This window comes from Odontomachus brunneus, unplaced genomic scaffold (assembly GCF_010583005.1).
Source record: "Odontomachus brunneus isolate Ranch 3 - 2012 unplaced genomic scaffold, Obru_v1 Obru_scaffold_038, whole genome shotgun sequence".
Lineage (NCBI taxonomy): Eukaryota > Metazoa > Arthropoda > Insecta > Hymenoptera > Formicidae > Odontomachus > Odontomachus brunneus.
Window position 1 is genome coordinate 1,530,098 of NW_022639488.1, and position 6,381 is coordinate 1,536,478.

At 36.8% G+C, this 6,381-nt stretch overlaps 2 protein-coding genes across 2 annotated transcripts in view; one reads left to right on the top strand and one right to left on the bottom strand.

The window, feature by feature from the left end:
• The window catches only part of LOC116844000 (suppressor of lurcher protein 1-like), a 246,524-nt gene that overhangs the window by 204,856 nt on the left and 35,287 nt on the right, over positions 1-6,381 (bottom strand). The gene's annotated exons all lie outside the window — the stretch shown is intronic.
• The window catches only part of LOC116843998, a 186,596-nt gene continuing 185,962 nt past the window's right edge, over positions 5,748-6,381 (top strand). Inside the window, exons 1-2 of the mRNA XM_032815032.1 lie at positions 5,748-5,826; positions 6,189-6,227. The gene's annotated coding sequence lies outside the window, so the exon portion shown is untranslated. The remainder of the gene's footprint in view (positions 5,827-6,188; positions 6,228-6,381) is intronic.

Sequence of the window (6,381 nt, forward strand, 5' to 3'; positions counted from 1 at the left end):
ATATATATATATATATATATATATATCGGATATTTCAGATGACTCACGCTGTATAAATTTTGGCTTTAATATGAGCATAAGCTCAGTCGTGCAATATGAGTCTTGTAAATGACACTAAAGGCCATTTTACAATTGCGTACGTGTAGTTATCAGTGATTGTAAATGATTACGATAAATAATCAAAATAAAGCAGTCAGTAAATAAAACACTCTGATTGTTTTGCCCTTCTGTTCACAGCCACGCTTATGTAATTGTAGAATGACCTTAATAGTTATTCAACATAAATTTTACGCGTGTACCAATGTTTGCACTCACGTGTCCCAAAATCTCTCTTTGAAATTTGCGACATGTAAATTGAGCGTAAAAGAATATTAAGCCATGAAGGGTAATAAGTTGGATGTAATCCATGAGGAAGTAGTGATCATAGTTTGCCGAGAGCACTTAGTGCTTATGCTATTAACCTACGATCATTTCCGACCTGGAAGATACGCTGAAGCTGTCGAACTTGCGGTTATATATACTTGCCATTATATACATGTGTACATATATATTATATATATATATATATATATATGTACTCATATACACATATATTATATATATGTGTATGTATATATATGTATATAAAATATATATGCGTATATACATATATAATATATATGCATCAGTGTGCCGCGTTATACGTCATTTGCATAATAGAGGTGCCCTATCGAGGATAGACAGATTTGCGTAGACGAGAAGCAACAAACAGAAACGGATCCATTAAGAGTACAGCCTGACGTAAATGGCCGATTCCCCTGAGTGAACCTAGTAGGTCAATCCGAGCCAAGCTCGGCCGAGGCCGCTACCGACGAACCGCTATGGTCGCGCGACCGCCGTCTCCATTTGGTCCCGCGTCTCGTCGCCGCTCCATCCCGACGTCGATACCGTTCGACAGCTTCCCGAATATTCAAGGCCATTTTGCAGGGATACCGGCATATTGCGGCGTGATTTATGACGGTGCTGGTCCGCGAAGGAGAAGGTAAAGCGCGGCGATCGATTCGTCCCGAGTTTGGCCGACGGGCCGGCTATACAGTGAGGAGGATTCCGAGGCATCCTTCTCACAGGCACGGCCTCACTTCTCCCTTTCCCACATTCTTTCGCTCGTTATTCCGCAACATGAGACATCCATTTACCACCGTACGTCTCTTCTGATCTTAGTACGTCTCGCAGTACGTCGTCGGCCGCGTCTCGCATGGGCCACCGATATTAAATCGTTCGTCATCGTTGCCGCCTTTTTCTTCCCTTTTCTTCCTCCATCTCCTACAATAGCGAATTTTTATGTCTCCCGCGAATACGGTGAATAAGAGCGGCCGTTGTGTCAACGCGGAATAGCTCCCGCGACTCGCTAAAACCAATTGCTGATCGTGCTGGAGGAGAAAAAAGAGCTTAGCAAGACACGTCGGTCTTATCGACTACGGCTTTAAACAGGGGGATCAAAAGTGCGAGTCACGCAAGGAAGAGCCCTCGAAAGCCGGCGTTAATCCTCCGCGAGCTGCGAACTAACGAAAACGCGACCTCTCGAAAGCATTATCGGCGTGATCGCTGAAGCGTACCACCAAGTTATTTCGAATGGAACTAACGTCGTCGTAGAGTGGAAGTACGGATAACGAGATTCGAAGATGTGCACGACTACATCGTACAGTTCAACGTAACTTCGACGTGGTGGAAGTATTTGGAAAGAAGAAATTCCAAAGGTCATGCACAGCGTAATACACATGCCCGTCAACAAATACCTCTGTAATGCAGACACCATTTCATAATTAAAAATTTTGTTACAAACGCATGGGAATGTTCTTAAGTTATCTCCCATTAATATTTACACAGTTAGAAATCTTGCGTAAAAATATTCAAACTTTCATGTGTTACCCATTTTTTACCGTTATTTCAACGTAAAATTGACATATTGCCAACATGTTATTATTTTCGTGATGTTTTAACGTATTAGATTAACTTAATAACTTAATATTTTCATGTATGTTACTTAAAAATGGAATAGTATTTTGAATTCTTTTAACTTAATTATTTAAAAAGATGGCATTTCTTAAAGTCACTTTAATATTAACAAAAATTAAAAAGCGAGTTTTCGAATTATCATAAACTTTGACATACAGAATAATCAAATTTTATTAAGAGAAAATATCTCTATCAATATATTTATTAGTTTGTTTCTATCAAGTTAAGTTAAAGAGTAATTGATATCATATATAACATGAAAAGTAAGTTATAATGCATTCATCTTTGTATACGTTCATATTGCATGAACAAAAATGTCCCATCGACATTCCTTAAAAATTATTTTAACTTCTCTTCTATATATTTTTTACTATTATTTATCTTACTTTTACAAATTAAACTTAAAGACAAAATAACAAACATGAATGTAAGAAAAAAATTGGTGAGTGTCAATTAATTAACATTCGTAATTCATCGATAAGTAACACATCACGAATGTTACTTTTACACAAAATTTAGAGTCGAATTTCTGAGACATAAAAAATGTCAAAATTAACATTTTATTTTTCACTATGTACGTACGATATATACGTTACCGGCAAAAAAAGTCAACAAAATCAACAGCAAAAAGCCAATGATTTTGGTTGCGATTTACATAAATTATATATACACAGACATATAGTAATCTTTAGGGTATGGGCCCTATTCCGTAACTACTTATCGACAATTGTCGAATCGGTAGACGTCGTTACGCAGCTTTTTTATAGTAAAAAAAGCTGCGCGACGATGTCTACCGATCCGACAATTGTCGGTAAGTGGTTGCAGAATAAGTCCCTGGATATGAAAACTTTGCCGACATAATATTGACTTTTTTTGCACGTCTTGTTGCTTGCACAGAATTACAAACGCTTTTACACAACAAAAGTGCATGCAAAAATTAATTGGAGCATTACCCAATATGTGATGAAAACGAAAAAAATATGTTTAAATTTAAATTTTGAACTGTCAATTAGTGCAATATTTGTTTAATATAAAACATTCTGCAGGTTGTACATGACGAAACTGGATGTTCCAACCAGGAAAATTTCACTACTACACTTTCAGAATTTAGTTTCGATGCCAAAAAAGATATGAAAAATTTATGATTACATGCGATTAGATTTTCCGACAACTATGATAAAGTAGAGCGAAAAATTAGTTCATGGATATTTTTCGAGATGGCACCATACTTTTATCGTACTTTTCACAACGTCCGAATATTCAGAGTGTATATATATATATATATATATATATATATATATATATATATACATACATATAGTTTCCTCAGAGCCCACGCAACTATTTATCACAACGACGATAATAGCTGAACAAAGACGAAGAAATCGTAAAGAAATCGTCGTAACGGCACACCCGAGTTGCTTTCCTATGCGTAATAGCAATAATTAAATCATGACCGAATAAATTAAATAATAACCGAATAAAGAAGTAATAATATTCGAATATTTTTTAAATGATAATAATATCTGTTCGACAATCGTGTGATAATATCCGCGAGTGGATAATAAAGAAATAATGATGATCGAATAATCGATAATAACAATACCTGGGTAACGTCTCTAACAAAAACTCTAGGTCCAACAAAGGCTAGATAAACTGACCGTCGTAACGTCCCGTTCGGGCTGTTTACTGAGCGGCGCTGGAGGGGGATGGGGAGGCGCGCAGCCGGGTCATGCAACACGCATACGTGAGCACGTACTCGAGCGTCACACCATAGCACTATCAACCGTCGAAGTAAACACATTGGGAGTTGCCGCGTTATTCTTTCGATTATTCCGCGCCGATTTTTAATACCGCGTTTCAACTTCGCGACAATTGAGGCGATAATTAAGACAAATTAATATGCGTACTCCTTAGGCGAGCAGGGGCTTTACCGTGATACGTAATTACCGCATTTTATATACTTTTTACTTGTTAGAAAAGCGACGCGATCGAATTCCTCAATACTAATCAAAATATTATCATATTCATTTAATATTCGAGTATATTAAATATTATCATCATCCATTTAATATTCGAGTATTATTATTTCTTTATTCGATTATTATTTAATTCATTCGGTTATTATTTAATTATTGCTATCACGCATGGGAAAGCAACTCAGGCGTGCCGTGACAACAATTTCTTTATCTAGTCCTGAATCAGTTATTATTGCCCAGTTATTGTTATTCATTGTTATTACTGATTATTCGATCATTGTTATTCCGTTATTATCCACTCACAGATATTATCACACAATCATCGATCAAGTATTATTATCATTAGCATTTATTAAAATACTTGAAAATTTATTTGCTAAATTTATGTGAAATATACATTATCACTAATATTATTATTTGAAAAAGCGATCTTCTAATTTTTTTGAGCAACGTGATTTTTATTGGACGGCACGTACACATATTACAACTACAGCAAAGTAAATCGCATTGATTTGATAAGCATGCATTACATCGAATGATGTAGAAAAGATCAATAGATCAATAGATCAATCAAAAGATAATAGAAGTACAAAAACTCTAGGCTTCACAAAGGCTAGGTAAACGGACCTTCGTAACAGCCTCGTGTCTTTAACTAAGCGGCGCTTGGGGGGGGGGCGCGCGGCCGGATCATATAAACACGCGTGCGCGAGCGTCACGCCACACACTCTCAACCGTCGAGACGAGCACATCAGGAGATACCGCGTTATTTTTTAGATTATTCCGTGCCGATTTTTAATACCGCGTTTCGTCTTTACGACTATTGAGGCAATAATTAAGACAAATTAAGACGCGTACTCCTCACTCGAGCAGGTGTTGCGGGCTTTACCGTGAATTATCGCGTTTCATTTACTTTTTTACTTGTTAAATAGAGAAACGTTAGATAGCGATCGAGTTCCTCAATGCCGATCAAATATTATTATCATCCATTTATTATTCGAGTATTATTATTTCTTCATTCGGTCGTCATTTAATTGCGTATTGGGAAGCAACTCGAAAGTCCCGTTACGACGATTTCCTTACCTCATCTTGCTGTCGTGTGTAATTAACTGATACTACCGGATATTATTATATGATTGTCGATCAGATATTAATATCATCATCCACCAATTAATCGAGTATTGTTACTTCTTTATTCAGCTATGATTTAATTATTTCTTATTGCGTATTGAGAAGGAACTCGAGCATGTCGTTACGACAATTTCTTTTCCCCGTTTTGCTGTCACGTGTTACTGATTGATACTAAATTATTAAATTACTAAATTAAATTAAATTTCTGTCACAGAGATCCAATAGAGCAGATGTAGTCACGCGATTCTAGGAGATATAATGCCTGGGGGATGCTGCGCCGGAGGATTCGGCTCAGACCTGTCTGAGTCGGCTCGAAGGTGAGCTTCGTTAATTTGTACTTATAATTAGAAATCTGACAAAACTGAAAATTTTCTAATTTGGAATCGGGTTCCTTAATGTCTCCATCGTCGTGTAACTAATTAATACTCAATTAAATCTGTTTTTTGTTGCAGAGACGAGCATTTGACTCTAAGGGAATGCTGCGCTGGAGGATCCGACTCGGGTCTGGAAGAGTTGAGTTTCGCTAATTTGAATTCATAATTCCGATAAATCCGATAAAACTGAAAATTCTCTTGTTTGAAATCGAGTTTCTTAATGCCTCCATTGTCGTATATAATACTAAATTAAATCTGCTTTCTGTTGCAGAGACGGAACAGACGACCAGCCGACTCTAGGGATCCTCTGCCGGAGGATCTGACTCGGGCCTAGCAGGGTTAGCTCAAAGGTGAGCTTCATTAATTAACATTTGTAATTAGAAATACGACAAAATTGATAATTCTCTTGCTTCTCTTGCTGAAATCGAGATAATTTGAATCGAATCAAAGATTGCGTTAAATCGTAATTACGCGTGGGAAGAATTTTTTCTGAGTAACATCATCACTTGGAAAATTTTTATTTATTCTAATTAAGAGATTTATTTGCAACATCGAGAAAAAGGAAAGTTAAATATTCCAAGTGTGAATGCATTCCGAAAAATTCTTCCACGGTAAAAAATATCGTTTATTTTTTTTAATCCTTCAAACCTTTTCACTCAAATCGTCATCAATGCACGAATCTAATCGACGAAATGGCATTTTTCTGTCCCAGAAACGAAAGCAGAATGTGACTACTCTGATTGGCGATGTGGTGAGTCAAAATAAGAAAAATATTGATAATAGAAAGAGAAAAAGTAATCAAAGTAATAGAAGATAATAGAAGATAATATTGATGCCGATCCTCCTCTCAACTCTCGACGGTTGAGAGTGTGTGGCATGACGCTCGCCCCCCCCCCCCCCCCCCC